At 34.3% G+C, this 26,192-nt stretch overlaps 1 long non-coding RNA gene across 1 annotated transcript; it reads left to right on the forward strand.

Annotated features, from left to right (window-relative positions):
- Positions 1-4,771: 4,771 nt before the first annotated feature.
- Positions 4,772-16,062, forward strand: LOC114734464 (uncharacterized). The gene is made up of 3 exons (XR_003739169.1): positions 4,772-5,163; positions 11,668-11,670; positions 16,052-16,062. It is a non-coding gene; the product is annotated as an uncharacterized LOC114734464 (long non-coding RNA).
- Positions 16,063-26,192: the final 10,130 nt, after the last annotated feature.

The raw sequence follows: 26,192 nt of genomic DNA on the forward strand, positions 1-26,192 counted from the left end.
TCTTCATTGCTCGTCCGATGCCTGTAATTGGTGAAATTTTGAGGAATACATGATCTCCGACCTCAAATTCTAATGGTCTCCTTCTCTTATCAGCATAGCTTTTTTGTCTGCTTTGAGCAGAAAGCAGTCTTTTTCTAATAATTTTGATCTGCTCTGTGGTTTGATCAACTAATTCCGGACCATACAACCTTCTCTCCCTTAGCTCAGTCCAGCACAATGGAGATCGACACCTCCTTCCATACAGTGCTTCATATGGCGCCATCTGAATACTCGCGTGATAGCTATTATTATATGCAAACTCAGCGAATGGCAAGATATAATCCCAGTTTTTCTTAAAATCCAAAACACAAGCTCTCAACATATCTTCAAGTGTTTGGATAGTTCTTTCTGTTTGACCATCAGTTTGAGGGTGATAAGCTGTGCTAAATTTCAGTTGAGTGCCCATAGCTTCATGAAGAGATCGCCAAAACTTTGAAGTAAATCGTGGATCCCTATCTGATACAATGCTAACTGGTACACCATGGAGTTTGACTATCTCTTTAATATATACATGTGCTAGCCTCTCTAAGGTATAGTTAGCTTTAATTGCAAGAAAATGAGCAGATTTTGTTAAACGATCAACTATCACCCAAATGGTGTCATACCCAGCCGCTGTTCTTGGCAAACCTCCAACAAAGTCCATCGTCACACTTTCCCACTTCCATTCTGGAATCTCTAGTGGTTGTAAAGGTCCTGGAGGTTTCTGATGCTCTATCTTAATCTTTTGGCATGTGAGGCAGCGAGCTACATACTTTGTGACATCACTTTTCATTCCTGGCCACCAATATAATGACTTCAAATTGTGATACATCTTTGTCATGCCCGGATGAAGGGTATATCTACTTTTATGTGCCTCATCGAGAATTCTCCGTCTAAGTTCAGCCTTCAGTGGAATATAAACTCTTCTCTTGTATCTAACCAGCCCACTAGGCGAAAAATCATAATCTTGTGTCTCTCCTTTTTCAATTTTAATCTTGATTGATCTCGCCAAGTCATCTTGTTCCTGAGCTGCTTCTATTTCATCTCTCAAGTCACTTTCCACTTGAGTGGCACCATAACCTGCTAATATCATCTGATTTGACAGATTAAAATCTCTAAATTTCTCCAATAATTCTTGTTCCTCAATCATTAGAGCTGCCACTTGCACTGTTTTTCTACTCAGGGCATCAGCGACAACGTTTGCTTTGCCCGGATGGTATTTGATTTCATAATCATAATCTTTCAATAGTTCCATCCACCTTCTCTGCCTCATGTTCAATTCTTTTTGGTCTTGTAAATACTTGAGGCTCTTATGGTCACAGTATAATTCTATAGTTGCTCCGTAGAGATAATGTCTCCATATCTTGAGAGCAAACACTATTGCTGCTAGCTCTAGATCATGTGTAGGATAATTCTCTTCATGAGGTTTAAGTTGTCGGAGGCATATGCTACCACTCTGCCTTGTTGCATCAAGACACATCCCAAACCATGTTTACTTGCATCACTATAGACTACATAGGTCTGTTTGGGATCAGGAATAATCAGGACTGGAGTGGACGTGAGCCTTTTCTTTAACTCTTGAAAACTAGCCTCACACTTATCATCCCATACAAAGGGTTGATTCTTTCTAGTGAGCTTAGTCAGTGGCAAAGCAACTCTGGAGAAATTCTGGATAAATCTTCTATAGTAACCAGCTAAACCCAGAAAACTTCTTATTTCTGTAACCGTTTCAGGCTTTTTCCATTTCAGCACTGCTTCCACTTTACTAGGATCTACTGCAACCCCATCACATGAGATAACATGGCCTAAGAATTTAACTTCTGTAAGCCAAAATTCACATTTACTGAGCTTAGCATATAACTGCTTCTTCTTAAGAATTTCTAAGACAATTCTCAAATGTTCCTCATGTTCTTTTCTATTCTTGGAGTATATCAAAATGTCATCAATGAACACCACCACAAATTGATCCAAATACTGTCGAAAGATTCGGTTCATGTAATCCATGAATACTGCCGGTGCATTAGTCAGTCCAAATGGCATCACCAAGAACTCGTAATGCCCATACCGAGTTCTAAAAGCAGTTTTTGGTATATCTTCTGCTTTCACCCGTAACTGATGATAACCCGATCTAAGATCAATTTTGGAGAATACACAAGAACCTGCCAACTGGTCAAGTAAGTCATCTATTCGAGGAAGTGGGTACTTATTCTTGATAGTCACCCTATTTAATTCCCTGTAATCAATGCATAATCGGAGGCTTCCATCTTTCTTCTTTACAAATAACACCGGAGCACCCCATGGCGAAACACTGGGTCGTATAAACCCTTTTTCTAGTAACTCCTCTATTTGTTTCTTCAGTTCTACCATTTCATTAGGAGCCATACGGTACGGGGCTTTTGAAATTGGTCCTGCTCCAGGTATTATATCAATTGCAAATTCCACTTCCTTTCAGGGGGTAACCCACTTATGTCATCAGGAAATACTTCAGGAAATTCCCTAACCACTGGTATCTCATCTAAATTTACTGTTGCTTCTGCTTGTAATGAGAAGAAAACCATGTACCCTTGACACCCTTTCTGTAACCACTTTTCTGCTTGAGTTATAGAGATGAAGTTTAACTCAGGCTCTATTTCATTAATCTTTTGGGAATTAGGAAACACAAGCCTTTTATTTCCACAGTCAATCAATGCATTATTAGCTGATAGCCAGTTGAGACCTATAACTATATCCATATTTTGGAATGGCATACAGATAAGGTCTATGACTGTATCATTTTGCTCATACTGAATTAAACAATTTAAACAAACACTAGCAGTAATAACTTTAGCACCCGTGGGCGTTGACACAACCAAGTCATAAGGCAATTTATCAACCTTTAACCCTAGTCGTCTAGCACATTCATAAGCAATAAAAGAATGACTAGCACCAGAGTCAAACAATGCTTGCACTAGATTGCCATTAAGTCGAATTGTACCTTGGATCATATTTGGAGACTTGCGAGCATCCTCATGAGTCATAGCAAAGACTTTACCTTGATTCCTGGGCCTGAACTCCTCCATTTTTTGCCCACATTCTCGAGCAAAGTGACCAGGCTTTCCACATCTATAACAAACATTGGGCCCAAACCAACATGGCCTGTTCCCATGGTTTCTGCCGCAGTAAGGGCATTCTTTCACTTCTGCAACTCTTTGGGATCCTGGCTTCTTTGGTTGATTCATTCTTTTTGCATTTCTCCTATCCCAAGGAGTCGGATTACTTCTCTTCCTTGATGGTCCTTCAGAAGCTTCTGGCTTACTATAGCCTTTGATCACATTTTGAGGTTGCAGGTTACTTTCAGTGATTCTGCATACCTCCACTGCTGTGTCAAAATGAGCAAGCTGCATAGGAGCTAGCTTTTCTCTCAAAATAGGCTTCAATCCACGAATCAATTTCCCAGTACTCCAACGTTCATTATTTCGCTCCTGTAGTTGTGTGGAATACCGGGACAATCGAATGAACTTAGCTAGATAATCATCAAATGATTCATTTTCAGCCTGTGCCAATGTCAGGAACTCAGCTTCTTTGCCATCTCTAATTGACTGAGGGAAATACTTCTCATTAAATTTCTCTTTAAACACTTCCCATGTAAGTGGAACGTTCCTAGCTTGCAAAAGCAGTTCGGTGTTTTTCCACCATCTATCTGCATCACCTTCTAGCTTATATATCGCCATTTGAGCTTTTCTTTCAGTAGAACATTCCATGACCCTGAAAATCTTCTCCAATTTCATTACCCAATCCTCAGCTGCTTGTACATCAAATTTGCCCATAAATGATGGCGGTTGATGCTTACAGAACCTGGAAATCCAATATTGTAGACTTTCTTGCTCTGCAATTGGTCTTTCAGAAGCCACTTCAAGGACCAGCTGTGGGTCTTGTCGTGGTTGTAATTCGGGTTGTTGTTGTAAGCCTCCAATAGGAATATCATTCCTATTTTTTTCTTCTCTTTCTTGGTCCTGTCTAGCCTGATTCTCTCTAATTTCATTTATCATTTGCTGTTGTTCATTAAGTCTGTCCAATATTTGCTGTAGAGGGTCAGGTGGGGGTCTGTTTTCATCAACTCGACCTCCACTTCTGCCTCCTCTGAGTATAACCATCTTTTACTGATCATGAAATAAATCATAATCAATAATAATAGTAACACTAAATTTCCAATTTAAAACCACAGGCAGACAGTTGTAAAATAATGGTAGGAATCAAATTCCTAACACCACAATATATGCACCTTTGTTACAATTAACCATAACAAGATTATGTATCTCAAGCGAGCAGAGCATTTTGACCTCTTGCCAGAACCTCCGCTCTGATACCAAAAATGTAACACCTATCCCTTATATACTAGTAGAATTATTCTATTTAATCATGATCCATTAAAAGCCAGGTTTCATCCTGGGAATTATATATATTTTTATTTCCATCCGGCCCTTCGAATCCTGAATTAAGTCAACTATAGCCAATAGGGTTTAACATTTGACACCCTGGCCATTGGCTCACACGACGAGATACGTAATTAGATACACATAATTTTAGGCCAAATAATAATTATATCAAAAAATTTGACCATTTCCTTCAATAGTAGTCATTATGATCTATCTGCCCTTAGTCATCTCCTTATGGAAGAATATTTACATACCAAAATAGATATACAATATATATCTTTACTCCAAAATAAGATGCATTTTAAACAAAATATATATGTACAAATGATCGCCAGCTTCCTGCACTTTTAAACTCCATCGATCACTACTCCCTTGCCCTTAGGAGTACTTGCTCTTGCTGTATTACATGGAAGAAGGGGTGAGATTCTAAAGAATCCCAGTAGTAACAAATTTCCCTCACGTAATCATACAAGATCACAAACAACATGCTACACAGGCCAAAGAGAACAACACCTTGCATCCAAGTATAATCAATGATGCATATACACCATACACCCATATAGCTAATCGCTATCTATCACGCCCACATTCCAAAATAAATGGAAACCAGCGCATATTGTCATGACAAATATTATTATGCAAAGGCAACTTACATGTTCTCATGCACAATCAGCATAAAGGCACATCCAAGCATGTGGCAATCAATGCACAATCACATTAAAGGAAAAGAGTTACTACCTTTTGCTTTTTCTTCCGTACTAACTTCCCCTTGTTTCTTCCTTGGCTCCCTTCTTAATGGACTTGAACAAATATCAAATCCTATAAATTATATAGGTAAGGGCAAATTAATATTTATATATATATATATAGATCATTTATTACTAGGCTTCAAAAATAAATCAACAACCCAATAAACTTCGAATCAGATTTTGGTTCTCAAATTCAACAATTCCTCCTTTTATTAAAATTCCAGATTTAAAGAACAATCACTTTCCAATCCATGTAGCATTCAAATATTCAAGCTCAATTTGTCCCTTTCCTATCCAGCGGTTTTTAGCCCAAACAAAAATAATAACTCCTTCTTCCATTAGACCATACGGCCTTCAGCCCAAAATATTATGTAGCACTATTTTATACTATCTCTTTCCATTTGCCTTTCAAGAATGGAGGCCACGTATCAACATAAACATTTGGGATGTTGGGTCCGAACATGTCTTCGAGAATATCATTAAATTAGAATCAGCCCAACTCTTTCTCCCAATACTCCGTCTCAAAAGGCTTGGTCCTATATATATATATATATATATATCTACAGCTCATGCGTTTCGTTTTAGCATTCAAATGCTTCTTGACCAGCAAAATCGAACAGCATCCTTCCCTCCTTAAGTCTGAAATTTTTCTTATTCAAAGCACGCACTCTTCGATCCCTCAATAACCAGACAGAGCATATAAAATCAACATATTATAATCATACAACCAGAAAATAATTAATTATATTTAGACTTGTTAATCATCTATTACCCAAACCAGAAGCCATTTCCTTAAATACTCAAACCCCTGTTTCAGAAACTTTAACCAGAGCAATCAACCGTGACAAGCAAGTGCAGAAATCTCAACCACACCTCCATCCTAACCATTAAGCACGTTTCTACAGCTTAACTGTCATGCTGTTCACTTTCTCCCTCAAAAACCAGATTTCATCTTCATCGTCGTCTTGCAACATATGACCAAATAACAGAAAATAAAGATGGAAGAAGATTCAGGAGACTCACCTTCTTTGATTTCCACTTTTAAATGAACCGATTCTCTCCTCTACCAGCCTTTCCCTTTCTTGATTTTTCTCAGACTCTCTCAGCTCTCCCTCTGTTTGCACTTCGAATGGCAGAGGAAAGTAAGAAGGGAGAAGATATTAGGGTAGAATAAGTCGGTGAGGGCGTGTGAAATAACTATTATACCCTTTGGTCTTCATTTTCCCTTCAATTTGATCCTTCTCTATTTTTCCAGGATAATCAGATAATTCCAGAAATCAAACCTGGTTATTTTATATGGATTTTCTTCTTCCATTAGCTTCTTTAGTCCATGAAATAATTTTCCTAAAAATCTCAGCTCAAAAATTATCCTCTAACTATTTTTCCTTGAATTTCCAAGAAAATAGGTCCTAAATTCTTGAAATTAACTTTATAATTATTTAGACCATATTTTAAAGGTCTTAATCTCAACAATTTCTCTAAAAATTTCTCCTTCATCATGCTTTACTCAAATCCATAAAATTTGGGATATTACACCTTCCACTTTGCCCATTGTGACCCCACCAAAAGTCAGCAATCATACTATCAATTTCCCTGCAAGTCTTATTAGGAAATAAAAAAGGTAGGCATTGAATAAACAAGTATTGAATTTACCATCGATTTGATTAGGATCTCTCTACCAACAAAAGTTAACAATTTTTGTTTTCAACCCTGCAATTTCTTTTTAATCTTATCTTTCACAAAATATAGAGAAGCATTTTTAGACCTTCCCCAAATAAGAGGGAGGCCAAGATAACTACCAGGTTCAGTAGTAGCTTTGATACCTAAAACATTCTGAATTTCATTTTTCAACTCAAGACAGGCATTATTAGAGACATAAATGCAAGAATTATTAGAATTAATCTCTTGACTACAAGCAACACTAAATAAGTTTGGAATCTGTTTTAACATAAGGCAATTTGAGCTTTCAGCTTTGATAAAAATTAAAACATCATCTGCAAAAACAAAAAATAATGAGGCAAGATAGGGCCACCTCTAGAAAGTCTCGTTCCCTTTAAGGCACCAGAGTTAATATAATATTGCAGCATCAAATAGAGAACACCAATAACTAAAAAAAAACATAGATAGAGGATCACCTTGTCTCACGCCTCTTTGTGGCTTAATTCTAGCTACTTTTTTGTTTGAGACTACAAGATAAAAAAACAACTGAAGAAATGCAAGACATTATCTAGTTTACCTATTTCTTATAGAAACCCATTCTTATCATGATTTCCCTAAGGAAAGCCCAATTAGCTTTATCATAGGCTTTGCTAAGATCAATTTTAAGAGCTAAGTCACTTCTTACCCCTTTTTTCTTTCTTCTTAAGTATTGGAAAGCCTCATGTGCGACAATAACATTATCTTGAATTTGTCTACCAGCAACAAAGGCTCTTTGTCGCTGAGAAATATACTTAGACATTAAATGCTTCATCTTTTTGGTCATAATCTTTGCAATGATTTTGTAAGAAATGTTACAAAGACGAATAGGAAAAAATTGAGTTACCAATTCAAGCTTATCAACTTTAGGCACTAAAACAATGTGAGTTAGATTAATGGCCTTTAAGTCAATATCTACATTAAAGAATTCTAAAACCATATCACATACCTCATTCTTTACCTCAGACCACATAGCTTGAAACAACCTTCCTAAATAAAACGATAAACTTAACTTTTTCATAGTAACTTTAAGAAATAACTTTTTATAACCAAACCATGCTAAATACGAACTCAAATTATATTACAATCATCTACACTAACTAATTATATAATAATATTATTCGTGACAGAAAAGAGCAGCATGTAATCATATATCCTATCACGGATAAAAGAACTTTTCTTAACTCATTCAAATACAAACTAAAAGAAAGGACCAATCTCATCTAATATGGTTATAAAATAACATATAATATAGCTCATAGATCAAAATATTAAGAATTAAATCTTACTTCATATTTTATAATAAATTCATAAACAAATCACATGCGATCCTAGGCCTCTGGCCAACTACTGACACGCATACCACAACAATACAAATCAAAGGACATAAAATATAATAATGCATGAATCAATTAAACACAGTTTATCCTAAGGTGGCAATATACAGGAAACAACATAACTCATAAATCGAGGAGACACTACAAGTTATTAATGTAGCTTCACTCCTTGAGCCTTGCATGGCATCCCTCCTCTAAACCTTTCACCTGAAAAATGTTGAACAACAGGGATGAGACAATGTCTTAGTAACTAAATCTCCACCTATCACACACACTAGCATGGGCTAGTAAGGTGTCAGGTGGGATATACAAAGTTAATAACAGTCAATAGACATTTATCTAACAGTTAAACTCACAATAACCATATAGGTTAAATATATCTGTCAATCTCATATAGCTGATAATTTCAAAAGAGATAAAATACTTTTATTTATTCAAAAGATATAAATATCAATGAGGATTCCATATTATATGCAGTCCACGAATCCCAAATCCATCCTTATATCCTTCTTATTTACACTAACTGAACCCATAAGCTAAGTTTTTTTCCATTTGATTAGCTACTCTGACAAGCTCACCAGACGAGTGATATGAACTGGCCAAAGATCACAAAGCACTCGGTGGACTGTGGGTCTCCTCTTGAAGAACTAGTGGGGTGTCGTAGTCCCTTGAAGAACTAGTGAGACAATAATAGTGGCCAAACATAAAGCTCTGTATAGAAGCCGATACCATGTGGCATGCATATATCTGTATACTCCAATCATCTCCTCCCCTAACCAAACCAGATGCACAGGGTTCACAATAACACATTTATATGCATAACCAAATGAATTCTAGAATAATATCTCGTAGTCACAATCATTAATTTCTAACAATACAAATATTTCAACCCTTTTTCGAAATAGCATCCCACAAGACAGTTCATACAAAACATAATATATGTATACAAAAATTGGTTATAAAATCACTCACCAACCTTATACCAGAGCATGTAATAGATAGAAATTTAGTTACGTAGGCTCTTAGCTAATAGTCAAGTGCAAACGAGGCCCGTACTCAAAATGCCATACTAGTATTTATATCTACAATTGAAATTAAAACATTACCTCTATAGTATTAGAGTAAACTACTGACAAATTTTTAGTCTTTAGTGCTCCCTCTAATACCTTCAACTATCACTCAAAATTGTAGCTCGAAAGGCTTTTTCTAAGGTTTGTAATAAGAACATATACATGATGATTTATATTCAATTCCTATGTTCCCTTAACTTGCATTATCTTTAATTATTAAATTATATCATTTGAATCACCAAATTCATAACCTAAATAGAGAACCCTTAGTATATAGCTTATGTTCTATCTTCAAAGAATTTAGACAGACAACCTCAATACGAGTTAATTTATTCTTACTGTAGAAGTCTAATATCAATCTAACTGTTGAATTTAATGCCCTACATGTCACAAGTCTACTCTCTAAATTTTGGGTTAATCCAATGGTGGACAAATTTAAAAACGCTAATTTACTATCTAGTATTATATCTACCAAATCTAAAAAAATAAATTAAAAAACATACCTAATAACTTGTAACTCAGAGATCAAATTGACGATCCAACTGTTGAAACTGACGAGTATGAAGTCCAGGACCAACTGACCAAATTGCAACTAGATCCAATGGTTCAGAAACTCATACACAGCACTTTACTAAGACTCTCTTAGTTTTGTACGAAAATTATTTAATTCATCTTTAACTCTCCTCTACTACCACCTATTTATAGGCTCCTAGAGCTCCTTCTTCCCATCATTTAGTTGATGTGGGACTTCTCAACATTACTATTTTATCTATCGACCCCATCATTTAGTCAATGGGAGACTTCTTAATATTGTTATTTTATTCATTTTCTCACATATATATATACACATACATAAGATCAGAATTATTTTAATTGCTTATATATATTCAACCTTTTTTTATTAGATCATAATAAATATCTACTTAAACCTGAGGGATAACAAAATCAGGATGTTACACAGCTTGGTGAAACAAGGCAGTATAGCCATCAGGACCTGGAGCTTTAGTGGCTCCAAGATTGAAGACTGTACTCTCAATTTCCTGCAAACTAACAAGACTAATAAGATCTTTATTTTCAATATCAGAAATCACATTATTGACATAGTGCAGATCTTCCTCAGTGTGACTAGAAGCCTTATTCGAGAATAACTCATTATAGTACTTCTCAAACTCCTTACTAATCTCCCTTGAATCCTCAGTCCATATGCCACCATTTGTCTTTAGCTTAAGAACCTTATTTCTCAACCTCCTTTGAATAACTGTATTGTGAAAAAATCTGGTGTTCTTGTTACCAAAAATTTAAATCCAATTAAGTCTAGATTTTTGCCACCAGTATACTTCCTCCCTATCCCAAGCCATCTCAATAGCCTCAATTATAGATTCAGCCTCCAAAGCCTTTTCTTCATTCCAGATGCCCTCAAAACACTTCTCTAATTTGGCTCTTAATTCTTCTATTAGCTTTTTGTTATTCGGAAACTCCTTTTTGCTACATTCAATAAGATGCCTTCTACAAGTATTCAACTTCCTAACCAAAATCTTAGCTCTAGATAAGGATGGATAATTAATCCCTAACCAACCATTTCATACCACGATTTTAAAATGCTTGTGATCAGTCCAAATGGCATTAAAATGAAACATTCAAGGAATAAAATCCTCATTGTAGCAATAGTCCACAACAATAAGATGATGATCAAAGCCAATAGGTTCTTCATGAAAAACTTGACACTTATCAAAATCTTCCCTAAGATCAAACATTTTATCTGGAGGTTATTGCATGGTGCTCTTACAACTATGGAAGTGCTTTCTAAAAGGAAATATGCTAGGGATAAAATCTGTCCAATTTGTCAATGTGATGCTTAGAGTATAGAACATCTTATTTTATTTTGTCCTTGGGCTAATAGATGCTGGTTTGGGTGCTCCTTGTCTTTAACTATGAATGCCAATCAAAGTGTGTGCATTAGAAAATGGTTTGAGATAATGTTTTTGCACAATAATAGCATTGATGATAAGGGATGAATGCTTATTACTACTTTGAGTTGGGGAATTTGGAAGGCTAGATGTGAGTTTGTCTTCTAAGGGATCCAAGTAGATCCTATAAAAGTGATTTCTTCAACTAATCTTCTAGCAAAATGAAATTTAGGCTGTCAAAACTACTGAGACTAGTCAGATTTAGTGTAGAACTAACAATCATTTTGTAAGGGAATTGTTTTGAAGAGTCCCTATAGCTGGAACGGTCAAGATCAATGTTGATGGAGCTTTTAAGAAGAATCCTATTTGTGCAAGGATTGGGATTGTGTGCAGAGATCATAAAGGCATGGTACTTGGAAGCATTTGCAAGACAGTGAAAGCTTCTTCACCTTTTCATTTAGAATGTTGCCTTCAAGGAAGTAATTCTATTTGGTAATCAATTCTGTTATTCCTTGGTGTATTTAGAGACTGATTGTGAGGAGCTATTTTTAGCTGTCAAAGGCAAGGCTACAAGCATGATTGAATGGTAGTGTGTACAAATCTTCAATGAAATCCCTTGTTTGTTAGATAGTAGGCCTCATGTCAAACCTCTCCTTGTTGCAAGAAAGGGGAATCATGCTGCAGATTATATAGCAGCTTGTGCAAAAAATGGGGTGAACTCCAATGGAGTGCTAATTTTAGCATCACCTCATTTCCAACATATTTTGAGATCTTGCTAGCTTAGGTTACGAGTGTAGTCTTGATCCCGGGATGAGTGCTAGTGAGCGGGTGGGTATTAGGTAATGCACTTTTATACTGTTTTCTTTTTGCTAGCCCTTATGTGCTGGTGATTCCATTAATATTCTCTTGCTCAAAAAAAGAGGAGTAAGTGAACAAAAATAAAGGATTGTATAATTAGTCACTGAATCCACTAGCAAGTTGTTGATTGAGATGGTAAGCGGTCTCACTTCCATAAAGAGGAGAACACAAATTCCAATCTTGGGAAATGCACTTGTTAGGAATGCTTTAACCTTAACAATTCTAGCTTGGTGGATACTAGTTTAAAGTCCAAAGTGACTTAGGCGGATTTAAAAAAAAAAAAAGATTAGTCACTAAATCTAATAAAGATGTTGCCAATAAAACATATTTGTAAACTATATTAGACAATGGCCTCTTGATTTTCTGTGTTCTTCGCGTGCTTTGTATCTCTAACTCAACTCATTCTCACATATCAATATATTATTCGATGCTATGCTTGCAACAACACACAAAGCCTCCAGACAGCCTCAAAAGTCATCAATCCATGGAATGATTTTTTTTATATGAACAGCTTGCAGAAATTTGTGCACGTACAATTTGCATTTCTTAAGCTTAACCTAAATCATACTCGAAGTCTATATAAACATATGCAATTTTGTTTACATTAAACTAATTAATTAACTAAAAATAATTTAAATTTCCAATCTAAATCAAACACTTTCCACAGTTTTTAACTTCACAATCCCAAATATGTTCCCAATTAACTAATTTAGATTAACCAAGTCCTAGCGAACAGATTAACTAATTAAAAATCCTAAACCATAGCTTCAAATGAATGAGAGAGAGAGAGAGAGAGAGAGAGACCATGGTAACAAATAAAGAGAATGAGCATAATTGAGTGGATAATTCAAAAGTTGCCCCTTGTTATCGAGACTATCTACATCGGTATTCACAGCAACTGATATAGTTAATTATCTCATTTAATGTTTAAACAACTTACACAAGTAGAGATTTTACGTCACTTATATTCCGTCCAAGGTCAAAAAAAAATGTCACTTATATTCCATCTGGTCCACAATATATATAAGTCACTCGAGGAGTAATTAATGTTTATTTGTCAATTTTGTCAGCTAAAAATTTACCATTATGACATCGTTTGTCCCCCCCCCCCAAACCATTTAGAGGATAATATGTCATAATTGTTCCCAATGAGTTTTTACAAACCACTCTATTTCTATTTGTAAGCCACTTGTATTCCAAGCCCGCAAACCAATAAATCTATTAAATTGATACTTTTTTTAACATTTGCCCTTATTAAAGAAAGGGTGGTAAAAATATGTTTTATATTTTCTTTCACCTTTTTACTTTATCTGTCTCCAAATTTATTAAGTCCACAGGGGTAAAATTGAAAGAAAAAACTTATTAATTACCCCACAAGTGACTCATATTTAGGAACAAACTTTTTCTCTACAAGTGACTTATAAATAGGAATAGAACATGACGTTATAGGTGGATCATATGTAAATATGTGTCCATTGACAACCCCTCAAAAAGATATGCATATGAGTTCATGATACATTTATTATTTAGTAAAAAGAACCACTTCTTTGACCAAATATCAATGTTGGTTTTTCGTTTTGTGCCTAGGTTTTATGTTTCCATGCTAACGTGTAACACACACACACACACACAACAATTATCCACCTAGACAAAGAACGCAACGTGGCATATAGTATCAAAGTTTGATGAGTCATCTCCATTTGTGTGGTATCAAATTGGCCCGTAAAATGAAGGATGTGTGTGTGTACGCATCCAGCCAATTTATGCGTGATGCACGTTGGTTCAGTCTAATGGATTATATTCCTCCAGATGCGGCTTCCTAAATTTAAATTTAAAGTAAATATTATGGATAAAATACCTTATCTTCACTTAAGGTTTTCGGGTTGTTAAAATTGAACTATCTAAGCGAATCTTTTTAACTTTTAAGTTTTGGCTGAGTGTGATGAGCTGAGTTTTGCAGGTAAGTTGGAGTAGCTACGAGATTTCTAATTGAACTTTATCATAGTAGAAAAATCTCCTGATGTTTTTTAATTCTATGATGGCAATAGAGTTGAGCTATAATAATAAACTTAGAGGGTAATTTTGAGCAAGGAACAAAAAACCGGACCGGAGATTCAGCCGGTCGAGGCAACGGGTCAAGGGTCACTGGTTGGACCAGAGGTCGAACCGGGATTGAATCGGTCATATTAAAATAATATAATTTAATTCATAACATTAAAATAGACCAAAATTTATAAATAATAATCAGTCCAAAAATAATAAAAATAACAGGCTTTTATTATTCCCGTGACTCAACATGAGGCAATAATCATTATTCCTATATATTTTATAGCGTCTCTTCAAAAGTTCCCAGTCAATCAAATTTCAAAATTTGGAACGAAACAATACACACCAAACATTAATATTTCTGTACATACATATACATACATACACAGATATATATATCTGTATGCTCTATTGTTAAATGTTTTGATTCCAAAAAAAAATTTAAAACTCCTCATATCATCCGCACTCCACAGTACCTCGCCATTTGGAAAAGGGGAAAACAAAACTTATGCCAAAAATGCTGCAGGATGCCTTTTTTTTTTTTATGTGGGCAGGATGCATTTCGTGCGAAAAGGATTACATTAGATGTATTTGAAATGCAGCATTTCTCTCCCATCCTAGACGGAGAAGGAGAAGGAAGAACCTCAGGCTGCTTCAATGGTTACCACTTACCAGTACCACCGTGAAGAAGAAATGGGATGGAGAGTCACGAGCTGTTGCTACAACCTGCGACCAGCAAATCTGATCGAAGAATCGAGAACGATAACCTGCTGCTTCGACCAGAACGACATCACGCGAAGAACGGCGACCTCCGACAGCGAAGAAAACGGCTGCTACAATGAGGACTGATTTCGGCTAGGGATTTTCAATCTAGGGAGACGAACGAAAATGGCGAAGCTGAAGGAAATGGTTAGTGAATAGTGATGGACTAATTTCGATTTGAGGATCTGGACTTCTGAAGCTGTGCGTTCTCCATTGCTGCCCTGTTTTTCTCTTTCATTTTCAACCAGACACCGCGTCGTTTCATCAGCCGAAGGACAGAAAAAATAATAAAAAATTAAAACCGGTCAACCCATTGATGCTACCGGTTAACCGGTTCTGACCGGTTGAACCGGTTTTTTACCGGTTTGACTGGGAGCCGGTTTTTTCATCAAACTAGACCGGACCAGCCACCGGTTCACCGGTTTTCCGGTTGAACCGGCCGGTCCGGTCTGGTTTTTTTTTCCCTTGATTTTGAGCCAATTTGAGCCATGCTTTTATATTTAGGCCCAAAACGCATTACTTGAAGACAAATTCAGCTGAAGGCTATTTATTTTATTTAAGTCATTATTTTTTTGTTTGTTTTGAAATTTTGTTTTAATAGGGCCATGAGCCAAAGTTCATTAATTAGTGTGTTAAGGGTCATTTAATCATTAATGGCATGATTAATCTTTTAGTTTAAACAAAAAAAATTGAAAAACAAGACCTTGAAAATTGAAAAATTGTATACAAAGATCTGTTCATAAAAATTGTTATAAAAACCAATACTAATATTGTAACGGCTCCTATCGGTTTTTTCTATTTTTATGGTTTTTTTTTGTGATTTTTCCTAGTTTAAAAGCCTGTAATATTATCACCATATAAATCAAATTGTCTTTCGTGATCTGATTTTGTCTCCCTGTAATCATATTGTCTTTCATGATCTGATTTACCTAATTTTAAAATATTTTTGTTAATCATTAAGACCTATCCATGTATAAATTACATTATTTTAAATAATTGAGACGAAATATATTTCAAATTTAATCATTAAAATTAAATTTATCAACATTCAGTGATTCATATAGTCTATAATACTCGATATAGAAACTTTTAAAACTCATATAAGTCAGCAAACAAAATCAAATCCAAAAAATGTAAATTCAATAAAGATTACCAAATGTTGGATTATAATCAAAGTTGTCAAACTCATACTAGAGTTAGTAACTTGCATTGTAAACTCATAAAAATTATATTTTTAATACATAATTGTCAAAATACATAATTATATACTTAAAATATGGGAAAATTATACATAGGTCTCGAGGAGTAGAATTTATTAATCTAAGGTCCCAAGAAATGTCAAAATTAACAGCATGTCCTGAGAGACCTTAGAGTGTTATATTGTAATTGTAAAATGACATCGCTATCCCTCCTAATCTAAGGTTGGTTTCCAATTCACAGTTTTCTTTGTCAATGTGATTGACAACTTCAGCGGCGAGTATTAACAACCTAACGGAAAGCTGTTGATGACCTAGGCAATATCCAATTCAAAGTTCAAACACACACAATCTCTCTCCTCAGCTTGTGTTCGAATTGATCCCTCTCCCACCGGCACTGTCTCTCATACTTATCGTCTCTCTATTCGCAGTTACTCCCTAACGTCGTCTCTCCCTTCGTAGTCACTACCTATGGTACAATTGCTCCCCTATTGCATCGTCTCTCCCTCTTGCAATCGGTTCGCCATCCGTCTTATCCCCATGTCACAGTGGGCCTCTTAGTGTCACACCTTACTTATATAGTACCTTAGCAGTCATTTAGAACCATTCCAAACCACTTTGGATGGTCTTAAACTTAAAAATTTCAGTTTGAACGTTAATTTTTGGAAAATTACTGTTCACTGTCCAGTTTTCAGATTACAGGTCCAACTTTGAAAAATCATAACTAATTCTAGAAAAATCGTATTGAGGTGTTCCAAAATTCTACGGAAAGATATTTTAATGCTCTTTAAGGGAAAAATATTCAACTGAACTCATCCTCACTGAAAACGTATAGTTTATTGTATTAAAATTACTATTCATTTGGTAAAATCTGGACTTTCCAGATTCTGCGCCTTAACTTCGAAAATTCATATCTCTTCGTATACACATCCAAATGAGGTGATTTACCACTCATTTTGAAGCTTGGGATATGTATTATAAGTGTACCAAATTCCGTAGCTTAACTCATTCATATGATAGGTCAAACTGAAGCTTAAAATTAACTGCTTCAGGACCTACGTTTTATCCCTTAACATCTCTTTACTTTAATTATTTTTATTTCTTTGGCATACCTAACATGGGCTTACTTTTTACCATTCATGCTCATACATTCCTATACACACCATAAGCTTTATAATTAAATACATGGCATTCACAACATAAGTCATAACATAGGAGAATTATACATTGAATAATAATATCAATCATTAGCATCAATAACTCTCCACTTCTTCTCCTTGCTTCTCATGCCATTAGTGCCCACCATTGATTGACCTAAATGGTTGGTTAGGGAGGGGGTGAGATTCGGGGGAATCTCAGTAGCAAACAATACCATATTAATCATGCTAAATGGATGCTCATGCACTACACGCAACTTGTTTATTCTCTTGTTAATTAGTGACATACTAGCATGCTCAAAGCTAACTTCTTGATGCATGGCCATGGAGACATAATCTACTCATCATGAATAGCAATTACAGCAGCTAAAACATGTCACAATAACATTCAATAACATGTACACGGCAACACACAAGCATACAACATCAAGCAATGACAATAGGTAAGTTCACTACCTTGCACCTCAAGCCTTCCTCTTACTTTTCCTTTGACTCCCTTGACTTTCCAACCATGTTAGCTTTTGGTCAACATCATCAAACATCCTCTTGGATGTTCCAAAGGTTCTAAACATAGTCATAATGATCATACAATCTATTAGGACCACTAGATTGCATAAAGTTCAAAGCTAGCTCTCTTGAACCTCAACCCGTTCTTTTAGTCTTAGGGTTTTCTTTCTAGCTTTTCTAACATAAATCTCATCATTTCCCATTCTTATGATCCATTTCTTATCAATTAGGATCACTTTAGATGGCCTTAGATTCAAGAAGATCAAATCTGGAAATTTTGGTTCGCGGGTACTGTTCACGCAGAATCTCCAGAATTTTTGCTTAACTTTCAAAATTCATAATTAAATCTAGAAAAATCCAAATTGAGTGCTTCCAAGTCTCACTGAAATCTAATTAAGTTAAATTTGAAGGAAAAATAGTTTCAGGAACCAATTCTACGCAGAACAGTACCAGAATTGTACGGAACTCGACAATCTCCCAAAAGTTCAACACTGTTTCCAGATTTCAAACCCTAACTTTGAAAAATCACCGTAAATCGTACACATATCCAAATGAAGTGTTCTATCCATGGATTTAAAGCTCACAGAGTGTACTTTAAGCATGAAAAATTTCAGAATCAGATACGTACAGTAACTAATTCGAAATAGGTATCAAATCAGATGCTACAGCCACCACATACCTTGATCTTGAAGCTTGAACTTTGTTCCTTCTTCTTGGCCTTCACCCCTACGTTTTTCTCTCTACATTTTGGCAGAGTTTCCCCTCTTAAACTCATGTTGGCTGAAAATATGAAGGGGAAGAGGCTCTATTTATAGCCAAAAAAGTTGGCTTGAATGGACCAAAATGCCCTTGGTGGCTAATAGAAAGGGTAAGGGCAAATTTGGAAGTTCAAGTGGACTTTTGCATCATCATTACATCATCTTATTACATCATGCTTACCTCAACCTTCTAGAAGATGCCAAGTGTCATGAAAGTGGTGGAGGAGATAGGAGAATAGATCCTAGCCGTTGGATCAAACTTGTTTCATAAGCTTCATCCGAATTTACTTGGCCCATGTTTCTCCGGCTTTCTTTATGGCCTTTCGGAGCTCAAAAAATTGTTCTGTCTGCTTTATAAATTTTCTTTAATTCTAGAGAATATCTATGAATTTTCTTAAGCCATAACACTTCCTTTAAACCTTGTATAAAAATTCATTTACCAAAATGCCCTTTTATCGGCAAAACCGGCTCTTTAATTTATTAAAGCCACTCCACTGGCCTTTTGCTTGCGGGACTAATTTTATAAATTAGTACAACCTTTCAACCATTTAACCTCATTTTTGTATACATTTTTGAGGTCTCTTGCTATTTTAAATAATTACCTCACATGGTATACTTTTTACTGGTAATAACCTCATAAATTCCGTTGAAGCTGCCTCAGGGGTATTTTCATCTTTTCTCTTCATAGAAGAGCCTTAGAATATTATTTCTAATTTTCTAGGATTTTCTTGGAATTCTCTGCGTACTCTTCCATTTTTACCCCTGTTGGTCATAACTTTCTGAATTTACAGTTTAATCCCTTCTTGGACTTAGCTTCATATAATCCTCTCTTTGAGGCTTCTAGCTTAACCTTTGGCCTGTATCTAGTCTCTTTTCTCTTTTTAGGCCTTCGAGACTTTACTGGAGCCTCTAACCTTAATTATACCCGAGCCCCTGAAAACTTTTACTTTGCAGTGTAGTCCCTGAAACTGCTTTAACTTCCTTTTTCATCTTTGGGACTTCTGCTAAAAAGAGGTCTGATAGCCTATCTAATTCAGGCTATTACTGGTACTTCTGGGCCTAAAACTTTGGATGTTACACTTAGCATCTCTCCCTATCCCAAACTGTGCATTGCCGTCTTGTTGTCTCCCTCACCCTAATCGTGCTATGGCATTGTCACTCAATTGGCCTAAAATCTCTCCCCTACCCTAACTATGTCATTGAGTAGAAAGCGTTAGGTCTCCAGTGGCACCCTCATCACAACCTTAACAATGAGTATTAACAACTCAAGGGGAAGCTATTGACAACCTAGGCAGTGTCCACCAACAAATGACTTTATAGGATATCACAACCTTAACATAACACCAAATTATAATCAAATAGTATAATATAACAATGTTAACACTAAAATAGGAAGCTTTTTGAAGGCATTAATAAATTTAACTAAACCCAATAGGATTATAGCAGAATTTTAATGCGAAGATCCATTGACAACCTCAACGGCAAGTATTAACAACCCAAGGAGAAGTTGTTGACAACCTAGGTAGTGTTTGCTAATAACTAACTTTATAGGATAACACAACCTAACTCTATTTGATTTTTATAATAGTATTAAACGTGATTTTTTTTTCTTTTTATTAGGCAGGTATTACACAATTAGATTTAGCTGTGAATGAATAATAATGTCATTTTTGATCATTTGATATATATATATATATATATATATATATATATAGCCTATTAGGTGGAGCAAACTTCTTGAAGGGGGAAAAGTCTTAAATTACAATAACCTTTGATAAGTGTATATTTTTTGACGTTATGAATGAGAATTCAAAACCAACAAGGGATGGTCTAATGGAAGAACAACATGAATAAATAGAATTTACTTATTTTAATTTTGAAGTAATATTGTTTGTTGTCAATTGTTCTGCCTAGGTTATCATTTCAGTGGTCGAAGGTTGTCATTAATAGCTCTATGACTTGTCTTATTATGCAGGATGAAAGACTTATTCAAAGGTTCAAATACAATGTCTATTGCTCCGCTCAATATGTTGGGTGAAGACCAACCATCATTGCCATATGGTTCACAAGTGATGCCAATACTAATTTTTGAAATGAATTCAATAAAATGGAAGGATTTGGTTATTGGATAAGGATAAATTTTTCCCAGTGTGGTGGCCCTACAGCAAACACTATGTAAGTACAGTATTGCTATGAAGTTTTCATACAAACGATTTCAGTGTTAAAGTTGTTATGTTATACTATTTATTTATAATTTGATCTTATATTGAAGTTATATTATCCTATAAAGTCAGTTGTCAACAGACACTGACTAGGTTGTCAACAGCTCCTCTTAGGTTGCTAATACTCACCATTGAGGTTGTCAATATATTTCTGCAATGAAATTCTGCTATAATTCTATTGGGTTTAGTTAAAGTTGTTAATGCCTTGAAACAACTTCCCATTTTAGCTTTGAAGTTGTTATATTATACTATTTGGTTATAATTTGCTCTTATGTGGGTTTATGTTATCTTATAAAGTAAGTTGTCAGCAGATACTACTTAAGTTGTCAATAGTTTCCTATTAGGTTGTTAATACTCGTCGTTGAGATTGTCAATCACATTGACAGAGAAAACTATGAATTTTAAACCTTAGATTAGGAGGAATAGTGATGTCATTTTACAATGATAATATAATACTTTAAGGTTTCTTGGGACCTGCTATTAATTTTGACATTTCTTGGGACCTTAGATGAACAAATTCTACTCCTTAGGACATATGTGTAATTTTACCTTAAAATATTATCTATAATGAAAAATTGTGCAAATATAACATTAATAATATTTTTGTAATTATTAAAGAATATCAATAAACATAAATAAATATAAAACATACAATTTTTCATATGCGTGATCCACGCTCAACTCACAAACTAGACAAATCACTTCAAATGGTAGCCAATCATAAGGAAGCACTAAGGTCAAGATAAAAACAACATAACATTATCATTAACACTATAGAGAGAGTTAAAGCAAGTCTTAATCTATACAATAGATTAAAATAACCTTAGAATGACTACTCTAGCTGCACATGTTCAGCAAAGAGCTACAAATACAAAGATATTTTGCAGTCATTACAGAAACAAAGAAGAGAAGAGGAAAACCAAGGAGAATGAAGCAAGAAGTTTCCAATCTCTTGCAACTTCAAGCCCAATGCTCCCAAGCCTCAAAATCTCTAACCCCAACAGAGAACATCTCCAAATAAGCCCCCAGGTCGAAGTGTGGCCAAAAATCACGAGTCTCCCCTTTTATAAGCCCTAAATTTTAAGTTACAAAGCAAAACACAGTTGCGCAGGGACAGCTGTCGCAAAAGATTGGCTCATCCACTGAAGTAGATAACACAGAGAGGAACTGCTTAGAAGGGATTGGGCGCTGCAACGGATTTATCTAGGAGCCACGGCGGCTAGTGCTTTTTTAACCTCCTTAGCTTGGTTCCTCCATCCTTGCTCGTTCTACTTCCTTGATCTTCCTTTGATAAACCAAAATAGGTTAAATCTTTCTCTTTGTCATTCATCTTCTAGCTCTTGCTATTTCCTACACCAAGAATCTTAGAAGCATTGCATAAATAATCCACAATTGTTAGCATAAATCAAAGTTTGCTTGTTCAAGTCATATTTTCTAGCTTTAAGGAAATAACCCTACATAATTAGCTTCCAAAACTCACAAAAGATTGATAAAACAAGTTGAACTGATAGGAATTTTGAGAGGTTATCAACTACCCCTAAGCACTCCTCCTTATGGAGGTACTTATAGTCATATTGGTGTAATTTACATAACCTCACAAGAGGAAAAATATAAACATCACATACATATCACAAAAGAAAGGGGGAACATAACACAATACATTCATGATTAATTAACTAACTAAGCACCAAGTTCTTCTCTCCTTTCACGTTAGCTATACTTCCACCAGCTTCTCTTTTTCCTAGGTTGAACTGGGTCATATGGCCAAATAGAAAAGAGCAGTAAGATCCAAAGAATCCCAGTAACAAAAATCATATTTCATATATTATGCATGATATAAAATTGAGCATGCAAAACAAGCCACGGGGAACAATACTTTGCAAAACAATTGAATTGAATAACTAGCTAAAGCACATTCACTATCATTTAACTAAATCTCATATAACTGTTGTGCATAACTAAATAACTGAGCAGCTACATAACTGATTAACTGATCTATATAACTGAGCAATTGCTAACTGATTATTGATCATGTGCATAACTTGATATCTAAGCATATGTTTACTATGTAATGTGAATAACTAAGTAACTATGCAATTGCATAATTGAATAACTCTGCATGTGTGGTGTATCAAGTTGGTCCCAAAAGGGAGATTGTGGGTAGGCTTAGAGCCAAACAGAACTTAAATTCAAAAATATTTTAAATATTAGCAATAAAATTGTGTGCACGCGCACATAGAGCCAATTTGTGCGTGAAGCAATCCTAGCTGTTCGATCTTTGATGGAGCCATCATCAATCACCACGTGGGAAACAGTTTCTGTGTGTGTTAGATGAATGATTCTCCAAGACAACAAAAACGCAAAGAGAGAGAGAGAGAGAGAGAGAGAGAGAGAGAAACAGGGGACCCCACGATGTCCTAAAAATTGTCTTTATAGTGTTTCAATCAGCAGATCACAAATGTCCTCACACTGAAAACCCAAAACAGTGGTCCTAAATTTTTAAATGAGTGGATAAATGAGATAAAGTAATAATGACAAAAATAATGGAAAGGAACGTATAGGAAAAATTAATTAATTGTAAAGTTGATTAAAAAATGTATTTAATGCTCAAATAATTTCAAAATAGATCCCATAAACAAGAAAGGAGGGAGTGTATTGTTAAATGCATACGTTCATAGATATTTTTGCATATCTAAAAAGTATATAGGGTTGGATACATTTTGGCTCAAGTTTATCAGTATTTTTACACTCTTACCTTTTTTCGCTTTTTTTTTTTTTTGATTTAGAGGTATTTTGATACTTTCATAATTTTAAACATGGGTTCTACTGCAAAAATTAAAGGCCATTATGAAAATTTAATAGTTATGTCATTTTCGCTTTAAATTTGCAAGTTTGTGGGTATTTGGTACCTTTGTATAATTTTTAGGAAAATCTCTTAAAAAGAAACTTAAATAACCCAAATTTTTATTTGGGTCAGTGAATTTGTCAAAGCCATAACACATGACCCAAAGAGAGATTTTAAAATTTTATGAAATGACTCTAATGTCTCTTCATTAGAAACTTGTAAAGAAGAAGATTTTCTATCATTCTCACATTGCATAAGAGCTTTGAACAAGAGAAACTTGACGTCTACTCTTACAAAGTTGGAAAATCGATCAAGGAGGCAATAATGAGCTATTTTTTATATTAAATCTTCCTCAACATCTTGATAGTTTTGACATAACTTTGTTAATTTAAAATTAAAATGTGTTAACTCCCAAATGATATATGTTAATTTTCAAGGTTGTATTATAATAAAGTTTTATTTAAAAATTTATTAAACGTGTGGTATGGAAACAGAAAGGTGTTTATTTAGAAATTGAAACATCTTTACCTGTGAAACAAGACATGTTAATTTTCAAAGTTGTATTGTATTCAAATTTTATTCAAAGACTTATTGCAAGTGTGTTATAGAGACAAAAAGTTATGAATTTAGAATTAAAATATGTTAGTTGTGAAATGAAATATGTTAATTTTTAATATTGTATTGTGATAAAGTTTTATTCAAACATTTATACAAGTATGATATAGAGATAGAAAGTTGTTAATTTAGAACTAAAACGTGTTAACTATGAAATAAAACATGTTAATTTAGAATTCTTCTCTCTTGATAAGGGGCATTAGAGTCATTTCATAAAATTTTAAAATCCTTCTTTGGGTCATGTAACCTGATTAGGAGTTTGACAAATTTAATAATCCAAGTAAGAATTTGGATTATTTAAGTGTCTTTTTAAGGAATTCTTCCTAATTTTTAAATTATGCAATTTTGACTAAATATAACTTAAGCAGACAAAAATAAGCTTTTTTATTCCAGTAAATTCTTTTTGAATACCTTAAAACCTTTTCCCCTATTTTTCTTGAATTTATGAAATTTTTCTGAATTTTCAGGCATATATTTTATAATTATCCATTTTAGTATGAAACTTTTTAAAATTATGCTTTCATCTCAACTTGCAACTCTATAAAGAGGTAAGTAATGGCTCTTACAGTCGGTCGGTAAGTACCATCTGCTTTGATGACTGGATTGGTGGGAGAATAGTAGTATTATTATTAGTTTATTATATTTATTTAATGAAGTAGTTAAGGGCAAGTCAGTGTACCGTGTCCATAAATGGGTGAATGGAGATTGCAGTGATACCTAGAATCGATGGGTTAGCAAAGAGAGGCTTTATTAGTGTTAAAGCCGGGGGTTTGAAATGACTATACCAAATTAGGAGAGAAGGGTTAAATTAAGAGTCACTAAACAAGTATTTTGAAAATATTTTTAAAAAGTTTTTAATTTTTCAGAAAATCTCATTCCTTATACAGAATCGAATCCTGTATATGGGGATAAGTTTACATAAAAATTTATGCAAGAGTGTTATATTTTCTGTATCAAATCTGACTTAGTGGTTTGAAGTTATCGTAAATTGACCCAACTAACATAGAAATTAGAAAATTAAAGTCTTACAAATTAAAATATTATTAATTGAATATAATAAAATCTGAGTTGTCTAGATCTCATTTTAGATAGTGCGAACGAAACGTATATATATTCATTTATTACATTATATTGATTGATTATATTATGCTCTGTTTATGTGATTATTGTCCACTCAGGAACTCACCATATCACCAATTTTTTATATTTTATTTTTGTGAAATTTAAATTGCGAAATTTAAATTATTTACATTGAGTTTTTAGTTTAGGCTTGGGAATGTCGATCGAGTGATTGAAAAAGATTTGTACATATTTATGTTGTTGTTAGATTTTCCATTTTGAATGAATAGCCATTTTAAAAATGAGCAGAGCATGCTCATCTCTCATTTAGATTATGTTGATAACTTTGAATGATCATTTTAAAAGTATTTTATACTTAATCTCACACCATAAAGTATTATTTCAAATGCATTCAGCACCCAAAAAAAAATCAAAAATATTTTTCTACTCCTAAATATAAGACCCTTTTTGTAGTGTAAATTACACTACAAAAATAATTTTATCTTTAGGACCGGAGGAGTATATTTTATAGTGCATGATCCACATTCGTTTAACAAATTTTTGAAGAGTTAATAACGAGATTAACATTGCTCGTGAAAAATACTGTTATAGCACGATTGCTCTTGAAAAAATTAATACTTTGAGGGCTAAATTGTACTACAGAATATTTAGGGTGCTGAATTAAAATATTTTAAGATATTGGAAGCATCTAAAAAAATATTTCATGGTGTTGTACATACCTTAATCCAACAATCAAACACTAAGTTAAATTAAGGGTTAAAATGAAAATTTGTTCTAAAGGTTTTTATTCAAGAGCGCTGGGCACCCAGAAATTTATTGGGTGCAAATTTTTCCTGGAGGTTTAACATCACAGCGATATTACTTCATACCGTTAAAAAACTAATAATGGCTGTTAAAATAATGACATTAAGTATTAATACTTTTAATGATAGGAGGCAATATTGCTATAATTTTA

Source organism: Neltuma alba, unplaced genomic scaffold (assembly GCF_004799145.2).
Source record: "Neltuma alba isolate B1F8T4 unplaced genomic scaffold, ASM479914v2 tig00013105_pilon, whole genome shotgun sequence".
Lineage (NCBI taxonomy): Eukaryota > Viridiplantae > Streptophyta > Magnoliopsida > Fabales > Fabaceae > Neltuma > Neltuma alba.